We start from the raw sequence: 14,788 nt of genomic DNA on the forward strand, positions 1-14,788 counted from the left end.
TGACCTTGTTCATTTATTGGTCTATTTTTCCGCCGCTGCCACTAGAATGGAAGCTGCACGAGAGCAAGGACCTCACCTACCTCTCTACCATCACATCCCTAGGCTAGAACTGGGCCTGACACATACCAGGTGTTCAGCAAATGCTGAGTGAATGAAACTGAGGCAGTAGAGGTAAAAGCACTGAACTCGTCACCAGGGAAGCCCTTAAGCATTTTTGTAAACCATTAAGACACCATAAAGAGAGTACTGTATTATTAGCCAGCATAAGAGAATGCTCTTTCTTAGGGACCCATAAATCAGTGGATGAAAGGACTTAAGAGAGCAAGCCAAGGCTTCTAGCCCAGGCACCCAACAGAAGCATGAGGACACAAGAGATGTGAATCCGAAGCTTTACTCTGAGGAGGGCAAACACAAGATATGGATTCATTTAAAGACATCAAATTCATTTCAAATGCTAGTAATAGGGCTTCCCTGGTGGCGCGGTGGTTGGGAGTCCGCCTGCCGATGCAGGGGACATGGGTTCGTGTCCCGGTCCGGGAAGATCCCACATGCCGCAGAGCGGCTGGGCCCGTGAGTCATGGCCGCTGGGCCTGCGCATCCGGAGCCTGTGCCCCGCAATGGGAGAGGCCACAGCAGTGAGAGGTCCGCGTACCGCAAAAAAAAAAAAAAAAAAAAAGCTAGTAATATGCAAATTAAGCTCTGAGGTCCTTGAAGAATGTGGAGTTGGGGCTGATCTCCACATGCCCCACTGTGCTTGGCATAAAGGGACTTAGTAAACATTTACTGAACTGTGGGTCGGACTACCAAACCTGGTATCCTATCATCAGCTTTCATTTTTCTTTGCAACCCATTCTGGCATGGGATTACAGGTTCCTGGGGCAACTCTGTAATACTGACATTTATGACATTTATATAATACTATGACAGCTACTGTTTCATGCATGCAATGACCCTGTGAGGTTGACAGACCTGGTATCGTCAGCACATGCTTTAATTTATTCATTCACCAATCATAAATAGAATATAAAGTATAATACAGGTGCTATGTTAAGCCCAAATAACAATAATGTTTACCAAACATGCCAGGCACTTTACATGTATTAGGTGCAAATAAATCCTCATAACAGCCATATATAGTGGATACTATTATTATCTCCCTTTTACAAATGATGAAACTATAGCACAAAGAGGTGAAGTAAAATTACTCAGTGGCATGCAGCTTGGAAGTGGCAGAGTCAAGATTTGAACCCAGGCAGCCTGATTCCATGCTTTTAAACCACCAGCATGCAATCAGAATTGTACAACAGCACCAAAAGGGCCTACCAGCCAGCCTACTCCTCTCACTTTAAAGAGGAGGGGGCATGGGGACAGAAAAGCCCCTTGTAAACATTCCAACTTTGTTTTGAGGTCCCCACTTTGGATGGTATCTATTTAAATGAAGCTTTATGTAAGATCTTGTTTCCTTGCCAGTGGAAGAAAAGCCTCTAGCCAAAGCAGTCAGAAGGAACAAAAGAAGATCCTTGTGGCTTTGTAACAGCTACTGCTGAGAAATCAGAGATATCAGGGTACAGGGAAGAAAATACAGGATTTACCTGGAAATGTGTCCAGCTCCATCACTTAATAGGTATAAAATTCTTAGGCAAGTCATTCACTTTTCTTAGCCTCAGTTTCCTCATCTTCGAAATGGGGATGACATCACCACCTACCTGGCAAAGTCTATGTGAAGATTAAATGAGATAATATACCTGAAAAGTGCTCCTTAATCATATACAGTTGACCCTCGGTATTTGTAGGGGATTCCAGGAGCCCCCTTGGATATCAAAATCCACGGATGCTCAAGTCCCTTATATATAAAGGTGAAGTACATACCTTCCTTGAAAAAAAAATCCACATCCACACAGTTCAAACCTGTGTTGTTCAAGGGCCAACCAGACTTGTAAATAGCTATTACTGTTTCAAGCACTTCTCAAAAGACATGAAGATAACTCTTTGTCTTCTGGAAGGGTCAACAAGGCCTAAGTAGAAAATAAAACCATAACCTCAAACAACTACAAGGACTTGACCCCAGGGTTGCCCCCACCAGGACTACTTTGCAGAAGTCCACACCACCTCCCTTTCTCTGGGCAGAATGGAGAAGTAAAACTGAGGGTGGGGGGGATGTCAACAGGGGGAGGAATATCCAATGAGCTGGTGAACTACACACCTAAATCCTACCTGTCTCAAAGTCAACCCCTCCAGGAAGCCTTACCCAAACCACCCTTCATGCCTCATAATAGCTTGCTGAGCACTTACTATGTGCCAAGCTACTTGACATACCCATCTTACTGGATTCCCACAGTGGTTCATTAACGCATTTTACAGATAAAGAAAAGAAGGTTCAAGGAGATTAACTTGCCCAAGGCCACACAGTTACTAAGTGTAGATGCAAAATCTCAAATTCAGACACTTGGACTTAAAGTTGGACTCTCGGTCCTTCTCCTCCCCATTTAGGGCACTTTCAACATACACCTCTCATAATCTTAACCACTCTGAGCAGCAAGTGATAGGACCCCATTGTGCAAAAAGGTCAACTGAGGCCAAGAGGGGAAGGGACTTGTCCAAGGTCACACAGCGAGCCAGGGGCAGCGTCGAGGTTTGGACCCCAAGCTTTTGCTTCCCCGCCTCCCTCCCGAGCTGGGTCCCAGACTCCGACCCCTCACGGCCGGGTCTGGGGGTCGGGCCGCACCCCTGCCCGGGGGAGGAGGGGCGAGGTCGCCCGGACTGCCTGAAGATGCCCAGGAGGCAGGGCAGAAGATGCTCCCACTCCCGGAGCAGCAAAGCCAGTCGGTGGTGCTGCCCCGGGCCTTCGGGAAGATCCCAGGCGGCGGAAGGATCGGCCCTGCCCGGCGGTCGTTCGCATCGTCGCCGACTCACCTGCAGCCCGAGCCGAACGCGGGCGGCGGCGGCAGCGGCGGCAGGAGTGGCTGCTAACCGTGGGCTCAGCCATTCCCCGCTGCCCCGGATGGGGAGAGACCGAGGCCGCTCACTTCCTTAGCAACCCGGCTCGGCGACCTACTTCCTTAGCAACCGGTGTCAATTTCAATAACTTTATTGGGACACGAGCGGCGGACCTGGAGAGCCGGGCGAGCCAGGCGGGGAAGGGCCGGGCCAGGTATTGGCGCTTAGTAGGTATCCAGCAGCCTTCGGTCCTTTCACCCATCTAAGGGGGTATGAGACGAGCGCGACATGGCCTGACAACCACCTGCTAGTATCTCGTGCCTCGGTTTCACCATCTGTAAAATGGAACGCACTGGCTTGGTTGCGCCATTTGACCTTTCCTAAAGCGCCTTCACATCTCAAATTGCTGAGATAGCTCCCATTTAGGGCCCACTCGGTCACTCAACCAAAAATTTAGGAATCATTTCTGTCCCTTCCCTCTCTTTCACTCCCCCCACCCGGCCCCCACATCCAATCGGTCACCATGTCCCTTAGAGTACTCCTCAAATATTTCTCCTATCCACCTTTCTTCATCTCCAGGGCCACCACATCAGGCCAGGCAGAGCTCCCCTCACCTCTAGCCTGCCTGCCTTCTCTGTGCTCTGCTTCTACTCTTTTGTCCAGCCCTGACCTGTCAATCAATTTTCCACAAGGTGGCCAAAATGATCATTTTAAAACATAAAACAGATCGTGTCACATTCTGCTTAACACCATTTAATGGACTCCCACTGCTTTTAAAGTCAAACCCAAAGCCCTTACTACTTTCTACAAAATCAATAAAACTCTGTTCCACCCCCATTGGCCTGGAAGGCCAGGTTCCATACCCGCTCCCCCCAAGAATTTGACCTGCTGTTACCCACTATTGCAGAAGCTCCTGAGAGCAGGATCCCTTTATTCATGGTTACATCTGCCACTCTTGGTCCATAGTAGGTGCTCAATAAATATGTGTTGAATGAATGAATCCCTGGGATGCTCCTCCCCACCCCCCAGCCCCTACTTTTGCCTAGTGTGGTAGATATTGCTACTTACTACCCCACATTTTTTTTCTGGCTCCTGAACACACAACTAGACTACATTTCCCAGCCTTAACCTGTGGTTCAGACCAAGTTCTGGCCAATTCAATGTGAATATGTGCCATGCTCAGGCCTAGCCCATAAAAACTTCTCATATAATTGTTCATACTGTATCTGCTTTAATGTGAAGGACTTTAAAGGACTTTGCCTTAAAGTGAAGGACTCCAAGACCCTAGGAGATGGCTGAGTTGCAAGGTGGAAGGAATCTGGATCAATGAGACACCCTTAGAGGACAGCTGTCCCAAACTGGACAAGAAAATAAACTTTTATTGGACTCTGCTATTGAGACGAGGAGGCTTTTTGTTATAGCAGTTAGCTGGCCCCAACTAAGATACCTGACTTTGAATCATCCCTTGGGTCCTCATTTACTTCCCTTCACCTGTTAACCCACCCTACTTCCCTACCCAGCATTATTCAATATAGTTAAATCAATGAATCATGTTTACCCTATAATAACTACAAATTTTGTTTCTACTGAACCAAACAGTGTGTGTTTATGTTTATTTCTTCCACACCTTTTGGTATTTTTTGAGATTGATAATTACCTCGATTTTTTTTCCATTTTCCTTAGTTTTCTTTGCAGCTATTATTTTTTTTTCTAAATGATCAACAAATCTTTCTGTCTTGAACTTCTCTTAGAAGTTGTATTTAATGGACTGAGCTTCTAATTTTCTCATTGTTTTTCTCTTATTTTCCCTCTTTTCAGCTTTTTTGTTCTATTCTCTGGGAGATTTCCTCAACCTTAGCATCCATTTCTTCTATGGAAAGATTCTGGGCTCACCTTTCAGTCATCAGTATTCCTCTCTGCAGACACTGGTCAAAACTTCCTCCTCCTGTTAAGTCAGTTAGTACTTCCCCTTCTGTCTCTGTCTGCCAAAAGTTTGCTGAAATCTCTGCACTGCTAGTGTCGCCCTCCTGTTCTATCCACATTATGGGCTGATACATTTTTTATTTCTTACTGTCATATAAGCAGGATTCAAGGAGAAAAAAATAAATACATGTCATGTATTCCAGGCCAATCAATACACCATGTTTAACTGGATGTCTTTATTAAAAACAGGTACATAAAGGGGTATAAACAGCTAGTTCAGATAAAGGGTATAGAAAACATGGCTTTTAAACATATGAAAAGATGCTCTACTCACTCATATTAAAGGAAATGAAAATTGAAATAACGTTGAAATTTTTTTCACTTATCAGGAAGAAAGAAACTTTTATAAGGCACTGTTGATGAGAGTCTGGACTTGATTCTGTCCTTAGTAAGCTGTATAAAACTGTGTAGATTAGTAGTAGTAGTGTAGATTTAGTAGAAGTGTAGGGCGATCAAATCATCCTTGTTTGCACAGAACTTTCCCTATTTTCGAATCAGTCAGAAGTCCCATCTCCCAAGAAAACCTTAGCTGGGCAAACCAGGATGGCTGGTCATCCTAGTATGGGAGGGTAACACTTTGATATATTACCAGTATTTTTCCATTTTCCACCCAACTTAGACATTGAAGCATTTATTTCTCAAGGAAGAGTTGTTTCAGGAGAAAGATAGGGAAAGGACTTTCTGAGTTCCAAAATCCTGAAGAGGGGACTCAGGACATGGAGGAAGTCTTGACAAGTCAGAGCAGGGCTTCCAACCTCCAATTCTGGAGATTTGCTCATTTGAGTGAGAAGAGATATGGTGAGAATGCAACAGCGGGGAAAGAGGCCAGTGGGGCTGGGACAAGGGGTCCTGATATGGAGAGATCATGTGAACCACAGCAGAGACCCCTTCCCCCAGAGCAAACTCCAGCCTAGAAACGATCTGATCTAATTCCCGTGAGCGCCATTGTGTCGCTTCATTATAAGCAACAGTAACCAACCCTGGCTGATGATAGCAGAAACAATTTATTAAATGAGAAGTTCAAAAATCATCAGGAAATTTCTAGAAGTGTCCAGGAATGACAAGGCCAGGTCATGTGAGACCACATACTACTGAGCTAGTCTGGTGAGGACATCGGATGCCCAGTTTTCACCGCAGACATCTGGCCTTGAGCACTGTCTCAGCATCATTCTCACCCACCCTCCCCATGAGGATTCCCTGCAGTCCCAGCTTCTTTGTAACCCAAGCTTTGATTGGTCAAGTCTGACTCATATGTCCATCTCATACCTGCAGTGGAAGCTATAAAGGCAAACATCTGGCTTTTTGGCTTCTATGGTGGGAGAAGACCCTGCCTTCATTTACAAAGTGAGAATTCCTTGAATGTAAGAAAAAGGGGTTCTGTTGTTAGGCAAGAAAAAAATCCCATTATAACCAGACATCCCTTTGCCAAGGAGCTCCGTCCATCCTCCTTCTCCTCATTGTCACTCAGTGAGGACACCTCTCCTCAGCAGCAACCATGTCACCCAGTGGCCACCCAGCTGGAATGAAGCCCACTGTGTCGTGAAATTTTGCTCAGTCCCCATCTGATTTATCCTGTGAAGGCATCCATTTTAATGGCCAGGAGCATCATGAGTCCCCCGTGACAGAGGAGAGCACTGGATACCTGGGGGTTTGGGGCAGAAGGGGAGTGAGGAAAGGAATCTGCCGGCACCTACCATGGGTGGGACAGAGCGGAGCCAGCTTGCAGTCTCCTCCCAAACCAGGAGAAAGACAAAACGCAGCCCAGAAACCCATGGATAATTTTATTTTGATCTCACCCAGGGAAGATAACTTCCGATGGACTCCCTACAGGGTTGACAAACGGCAGATGGCTGGCTCCCCATGCAAGAGTAAAATCGCCAAATTTCCTTTCTTCTCTGACATTCTAGAGCAGCGCTATCCAACAGATCTTTCCACAGTGATGGAAATATTCTATATTTGATGGTGTCCAATACAGTAGCCATCAGCCATGTATGGCTATTGAGTACTTGAGATGTGGCTGGTACTACCGAGGAATTGAATTTTATTTATTCAATTTGAATTCATTTAAGTTTACATGGCCACGAGTGGCTAGTGGCTACCATATTGGACAGCACAGCTCTGGGATGTGAAAATGACAAGCATGACTGTGGGGTCCAGATGATTTTGGGTTTGCATCCCAGCTCCGTCCCTCACCAGATAGCTGAGTGACCCAGTGCAAGTCACATTATCTCTCTGGGACTCAGTTTCCTCATCAGCGAAATGGGGCTATTAATGCTACTGCTCAGGTTTATTGTGAGGATTAATGGAGATATAGAGTGGTTGGTACTTAGTAGGTGCTCCAATAATGGTGAATCTCTTTCCCTCTTTTATTGGGTGAGGACCATGGTGTCCTCCAGGAAAACAATAGTTGCAGTGTAAAGAGTCATACTGTTTAGGAGAGTTTGGTCTTGGAAATTTAATACCTATTGGGGAAGAGCCTTGGAAAGGGGTCGTGTAAAAAGACAGCAAAGGTAAGTGAAATGAGTCAGACAGAAAAAGACAAATACCATATAACCTCACTTATATGTGGATTCTAAAACAAACAAACAAACAAACAGCAAAACAAAACAAGAACCAAGCTCTGGATATAGAGAAAGGATTGGTGGCTGCCTGAGGCAGGGGGTGGGGAGGTGGATGAAATGGGTGAAGGGAGTTAAAAGGTACAAATTTCTAATTATAAAATGAATAAGTCATGGTGATGTAATGTAGAGCATGGCGACTATAGTTACTAATTCTGTGTTGCATATTAGAAAGTGGCTACGAGAGTGGATCTTGAAAGTACTCATCACAAGAAAAACAATTTTGTAACTATACATGGCGGCAGATGTTAACTGGACTAATTGTGGTGATCATTTTGTAATATATATAAATAGAGAATCATTACATTGCACATCTGAAATTCATATAATGTTATGTCAAGTATACCTCAGTGGAAAAAACAAAAAGAGAGACTGCAAAGGGAATGATTTATTACAATGCAAGGAGGTGGCATCCCAGAGCCCGTTTCAGGAAGAAACGAGATACTGGGTTTGGACTGAGGCCAAGCACCTGAGACACACTTGATGGTCCTTGGTTGGCTGAGTGCCCAGGATCAGTACGGATGAGATGCTGGGATCTGAGAGAGGCTCCAAGGGCTGAGAACCAAGCTAGTGCCTTCTAAATTCACATCTTGATGTTTTCTGAAGAAAGACAGACAGACGCTGGCTGCTAATTGCTTCCTCCTCAGGTACTTAACTGGCTGGACAACCTCAGTGAACCTAGTTCACTTTTCTGGACCTCATTTCCCTACTTGCCTCCTGCAGGGTTGCTATGAGAATTCCCCCAGAGGATGGGTGGGAAACTGCTTTCCCAACTGTAAAGCACAGTAAATGGTGGGGGATGAAGAACCAACAATGATGATTAAAATCTCAGAGCCAGAAGGAGGTCGTAGAAGCCTGATGACAGAACCAGTACTAGAATTGACGTCCCAGGATGGAGTTTTGTCTTGTATCTGTCCTCTGTGTTTAGCACAGTGGCTGGCACATGGCAGCACACAACACATGTATTTAAAAACATATATTATCACCATTCACCTTTCAAATTGGCAGTTTTTTTTTTTTTTTGCGGTACGCGGGCCTCTCACTGTTGTGGCGTCTCCCGTTGTGGAGCACAGGCTCCGGACGCGCAGGCTCAGTGGCCATGGCTCACGGGCCCAGCCGCTCTGCAGCATGCGGGATCTTCCCGGACCGGGGTACGAACCCGTGTCCCCTGCATCGGCAGGCGGACTCTCAACCACTGCGCCACCAGGGAAGCCCCAAATTGGCAGATTTTTAAAGCATAATACTAAGTGCTGGCAAGAAAGGAGAGAAGAGCACTTTATCCCACTGCTAACGGGATGAAATTGGCACAAATTGTAAGGAAAATTAACATGATGACTAAGAGCCATTTGAGTCAGCCCATACCACCTCTAGAAATCAATTCCGAGAAAATAATGAGAAATGCTCCTAAAGAAGTTCACCCCAGCTTCACTTACAACTGGGGACTATTATATCCAACATTAGGGGAATGGATAGATAAACTAAGATATGTCAATAAGAGGGAATATTATGTTGCCATTGAAAATGCTTTTTGAAGAGCATCGAATGACATGTGGGAATGCTCCAGAAAATATAATGAGGGGAAAAGTAGAATATCTATATAATTAGGAAAACTTTTAATGCTCCATGGTGGTCATCAAGGCAATCAACAGAATGACAAAGAAAACTTACAGAAAATATTTGCAAGCCATATATCTGATAAGGGGTTAATGTCCAGAACATATAAAGAACTCCTACAACTCAACAATAAAAGACAAATAACCCAATTAAAAATTGGGCAGGGACTTCCCTGGTGGCACAGTGGTTAAGAATCCGCCTGCCAATGCAGGGGACACGGGTTCAATCCCTGGTCTGGGAAGATCCCACTGCCACGGAGCAACTAAGCCCGTGCACTCTACTACTGAGCCTTCGCTCTGGAGCCCATGTGCCGCAACTACTGAGCCCACGCACCGCAACTACTGAAGTCCGTGTGCCTACAGCCTGTGCTCTGCAACAAGAGAAGCCACTGCAATGAGAAGCCCGTGCACCGAAACGAAGAGTAGCCCCTGCTCACCACACCTAGAGAAAGTCTGCACGCAGCAATGAACACCCAACACAGTAAAAAATAGATAATAAAAAAAATAATAAAATTTTTTTTAATTGGGCAAAGGACTTGAATAGACATTTCCTCAAAGAAGGTATACGAATGACCAACAGACACATGAAAAGATGCTCAATGTCACTAATCATTAGTGAAATGCAAATCAAGACCACAATTAAAGAATATAACAAGTGTTGGTCAAGATGTGGAGAAATTAGAAACCTTATGCATTGTTGGTGGAAATGTAAAATTGTGCAGCCTTTCTGGAAAACAGCATTGGGTTCCTCAAAAAATTAAAAATAGAAGTAACATATGATCCAGCAATTTCACTTTTGGATACTTACCCAAAAGAACTGAAAGCAGGGTCGCAAAGAGGTATTTGTACACCCACGTACATAGCAGCATTATTCACGATAGTCAAAAGGTGGAAGCACCCCAGGTGTCCATGGATGAATGAATGGATAAACAAAATACAGTATAAACATACAATAGAGGGGCTTCCCTGGTGGCGCAGTGGTTGGGAGTCCTCCTGCCAATACAGGAGACACAGGGTTGAGCTCTGGTCCAGGAAGATCCCACGTGCCGCGGAGCGACTAAGCCCATCTGCCGCAACTAAGGAGCCCACGTGCCACAACCACTGATGCCCACGCCTAGAGCCCGTGCTCCGCAACAAGAGAAGCCACCACAATAAGAAGCCCACATAACGCAAGGAAGAGTAGCCCCCGCTCACCGCAACTAGAGAAAGCCCACACGCGGCAACAAAGACCCAACACAGCCAAAAATAGTAAATAAATAAATAAATTTTAAAAAACATACAATGGAATATTATTTAGCCTTAAAAAGGAAGGAAATTCTGATACATGCTACAGCCTGGATGAACCTTGAGAACATTATGCTAAGTGAAGTAAGCCAGTGCAAAAAGGTAAGTACTGTATGATTCCACTTACACAAAGTAGCCAAAAATCATAGAACGGTGGTTGTCAGGGGCTGGTGAGAGGGGAGAATGGGGAGTTGTTTAATGGGCACAGAGTTTCAGTTTCGCAAGATGAAGAGTTCTGGAGACTGGCTGCATGCTAACATGAATGTACTTAACACTACTGAACTGTATATTTAAAAGGGTTAAGATGGTAAATTTTATGTTATGTATATTTTAAGCACAATTTTTTTAAAAAAGAAAAAAAATAGTGGCCTTTGGCTCTTTTCATCCTACTCCACCCTTCCACGCAAGTTGTTTTCTTGTCCTTGCACTTGTCACCTTGTTGCAAGATGGCTGCTCCAGGCCTCACACGCATACGCCAGCATCTTGCGTGAGAAGAAGCAGGGGCAGAGGCTTCATCCCAATGAGACTCTGTCTTTCCATCCAGGCAGGGTGAGGCAGCAAACTCACCACCCATGTTTCCTGGCCAGGAGTGGGCCAAGCACACACTTCCAGCTGTGTCCAATAAAACTTTCTGCAGTGATGGAAATGTTCTATGTCTGTGCTGTCCAATACTGTAGCCACAGTCACGTGTGGCTTTTGAGGACTTGAAACGTGGCTAGTGCAGCTGAGGAACTACATGTTAGATTTTATTTTAAAAATTAAATAAATTAATTTGAATTTTAAAAGCCACATGTGGGCAATGGTAACCAAATTAGACAGTGCAGCAATACAAGCTAGAAGGAGGATAAGATGAGCATGAGTGGCCCAGAGCAGTCATGATTCCTCTCCCTGGACAGGCTGAACCTTCTCTGAGATTAAGGCAACTCCATCACTACCTAAAAACAAAACTGGGGCTTCCCTGGTGGCGCAGTGGTTGGGAGTCTGCCTGCCAATGCAGGGGACGGGGGTTCGAGCCCTGGTCCGGGAAGATCCCACATGCCGCGGAACAGTTGAGTCACTGCGCCACAGCTGCTGAGCCTGTGCTCTGGAGCCAGCGCTCCGCAACAGGGGAGGCCACCACAATGAGAGGCCAGTGCACCGCAGCAGGGAGTGGCCCCTGCTCGCCTCAACTAGAGAAAGCCTGGGTGCAGCAGCGGAGACCCAGTGCAGCCAAAAATAAATTAAAAAAAAAAAACCCAGAGCCTTTAAAAAAAATAAAACAAAACTGAAGTTCTGTGAACAAGGGAGAAGGGTGTGTGTATTGAGTAGAAGACCAACAGTATCTGCTACTGTTGATCTGATCACACATTTGGTTTAGAAATACGTGTATGTGTGTGTGTGTGTGTGTGTGTGTGTGTGTGTGTGTGTAGGCATAGAAAAAGCTGGAGGGATACCCATCAAATATCTACAATGGTCATTACCTTTGGGTATTGGCATTATAGTTGATTCTTATTTTCTTTTTAACACCTTTTCATATTTTCTAAATTTTATGTAGTAAGCAGGAATTATATTTATTGTAAAAACTAAGTAGCTGCCATTACACACTTATTAGAATGGCCAAAATCCAGAACACTGACAACACCAAGTGCTGGTGAAGACAGGAAGCAGTGGGAGCTCTCACTCATTGCTGGTGGGAATGCAAAATGAATGGTGCAGCCACTTTGGAAGACAGTTTGGCAATTTTTTACAAAACTAAACATACTCTTACCATATGATCCAGCAATCATGCTCCTTGGTATTTATCCAAAGGAGCCGAAAAATTATGTCCACACAAAAACCTGCACACGGATGTTTAAAGCAGCTTTATTAATAATTGCCCAAACTTGGAAGCCACCAAAATGTCCTTCAGTAGGTGAATGAATAAATAAACTGTGGAATATCCAGACAATGGAATACTATTCAGTGCTAAAAAGAAATGCTCGGGACTTCCCTGGTGGTCCAATGGTTAAGAATCCGCCTACCAATGCAGGGGATGCAAGTTCGATCCCTGGTCAGAGAACTAAGATCCCACATGCCATGGAGCAACTAAGCCCGTGCACTCTGGAGCCTGCATGCCACAACTAGAAAGCCCACACGCCACAGCTACTGAGCTTGTGCACTGCAACAAACGATCCTGCCTGCTTCAACTAAGACCCCATGCAGCCAAATAAGTAAATATATATATATTTTTTTTAATAAATAAATTTATTTATTTATTTTTGGCTGCATTGGGTCTTCGTTTCTGTGCGCGGGCTTTCTCTAGTTGCGGCGAGCAGGGGCTACTCTTTGTTGCAATGCGCGGGCTTCTCATTGCGGTGGCTTCTCTTGTTGCGGAGCATGGGCTCTAGGTGCGTGGGTTTCAGTAGTTGTGTTGCACGGGCTCAGTAGTTGTGGCTCATGGGCTCTAGAGCGCAGGCTCAGTATTTGTGGTGCACGGGCTTAGTGCTCCGCGGCATGTGAGATCTTCCCGGACCAGGGCTCAAACTCATGTCCCCTGCATTGGCAGGCAGATTCTCAACCACTGCACCACCAGGGAAGTCCCTAAATAAATATTTTTTTAAAAAAGAAAAAGAAGTGCGCTATCAAGCCATGAAAAGACATGGAGGAAACTTAAATGTGTATTACTAGGTGAAAGAAGCCCATCTGAAAAGGCTACATAATGTATGATTCTAACTATGTGACATTCTGGAAAAGGCAAAAGTATGGAGACAGTAAAAAGATCAGTGACTGCCAGAGGTTAGTGGGGAGGGATGAATACGTAGAGCACAGAGTATTTTTAAAGAAGTGAACATACTCTATTATGACACTATAATGGCAGATATATGTCATTATACATTGTCCAAAACCATAGAATGTACAAGAGAGAACCCTACTGTAAACTATGGGCTTTGGGCAATAAAGATGTGTCCATGTAGTTCATCAGTTGTAACAAATGTACCACTCTGGTGAGGGATGTTGATGGGGACAGGAGACAACTTTGCTGTGAACCTAAAAGCCTGCTCTAAAAAAAAAAGTCTTAAAAAATAAACAAACTAAGTAGCTGTTGTGGTCTTAAAGGATATCATTGGCAACCCACCATCCTGGCCCTGGTGATTACAGTTCCTCGGGTGGCCACCACTAGTATGGTCGTGAAGGTCTATCACTTCCCTTTCCCTCCCCTGAGCAGCAAGGCTATCTCTGGTGCCCTGGGAACAACCAGATTCAGGCTCTGCACAAAGATAGCATCCGACACAGGGGTGGGCAACCCATTAGAAAATCATTTACTGAAATGATTGTGGGCAGGGTATCACTTTAGGAGCAACAAGACACCCGAGAATGGCTAAGATGTAGCATCTGCACTGAGCTAGGATTCTGGAAGCAGGGGGAATCTTGGCTATACCAATTCTGTGTGACCTTGGATAACTTGCTTTCCCTCTCTGAGCCTCAGTTTCTTCATCTACAAATTGGGTGTGACTCCTGCTGTATGACCTTATAGAATTCCTGTGGGAGAGTTGATAATGAAGTGCTGTAGTGAAATGCTTCATTACTTAGTGGCGCTATGGGAGAAGCAGGGTGATTATTCTAAAGGGCAACTGAAGACTCCATATGAGGATTGCGGAGTGGGGGTAAGGGGGAATCACCAGGTTTGGAGCCAGGCAGATCTGGGTTTGGATCTCAGCTCTGCCACTGATGGTCATGAGGCCTTGAACAAGACACTTGATTGCTCACAGCCAGTGAGTATCGAGCCCAAGGAGCATGGTGTGATATCAAAGTTCAGGAACCTGAGAGTCAGTCAGATCTGAATGCAAGACCCAACTCTGCCATTTATCAGCTACATGTGATCTTCTGGCTTTTCCCGAGGAGAATCAGAAGTAAAAAAATTCAAAGGCACATTCTTGACCGGTAAGGAAAGTGGGATCAGGGGATGAAAAGAGAGGGAGCACATAGGTTAAGGAGGGAGACAGATAAGCCACAGGTACAAGGTGGTGGCCTAAGGTAAGGAGACCAAGGGGAAGGGCACGGGAGAGCTGAAAGGACATTTATGGAGCATTGAGTCAGGTACATCAATCCTTACAGTCCCCTATTATGAAGGTACGATTATCATCCCCACCTTACAGGTAGGAAAACTGGCCAAGGTTACATTTTTGTCCCATGAACGCAGAGCCCACACTCTTTCCTCTGCCTACAGCCAGGTGGCCCCAGCTCATCCCTGCACTTCTCTCAAGTTCTCTGCAAATATTGGGGATGTCTCTACGGCAGCAAGACTGAAAAATAGCCTATTTTCCTCCTCCCCCGCAACTCCCAGATTTGTGGAGAGGAGACACAGGCTCATACTGATTTGAGATGAGGCCTGGG

At 45.3% G+C, this 14,788-nt stretch overlaps 1 protein-coding gene across 3 annotated transcripts in view; it reads right to left on the bottom strand.

The window, feature by feature from the left end:
• KIF3B (kinesin family member 3B) overlaps window positions 1-3,046 on the bottom strand; it is a 37,259-nt gene extending 34,213 nt beyond the window's left edge. The window contains exons 1-2 of one of the 3 annotated variants that reach the window (XM_033433463.2): window positions 2,914-3,032; window positions 1,593-1,716 (exon numbers count right to left, since the gene is read on the bottom strand). The gene's annotated coding sequence lies outside the window, so the exon portion shown is untranslated. Of the gene's footprint in view, window positions 1-1,592; window positions 1,723-2,913 lie in introns of those variants that run through there. The other 2 variants (XM_004272709.3, XM_033433464.2) reach the window with 2 other exon arrangements.
• Between the last annotated feature and the right edge of the window lie 11,742 nt (window positions 3,047-14,788).

This window comes from Orcinus orca, chromosome 16 (genome assembly GCF_937001465.1).
Source record: "Orcinus orca chromosome 16, mOrcOrc1.1, whole genome shotgun sequence".
NCBI lineage: Eukaryota > Metazoa > Chordata > Mammalia > Artiodactyla > Delphinidae > Orcinus > Orcinus orca.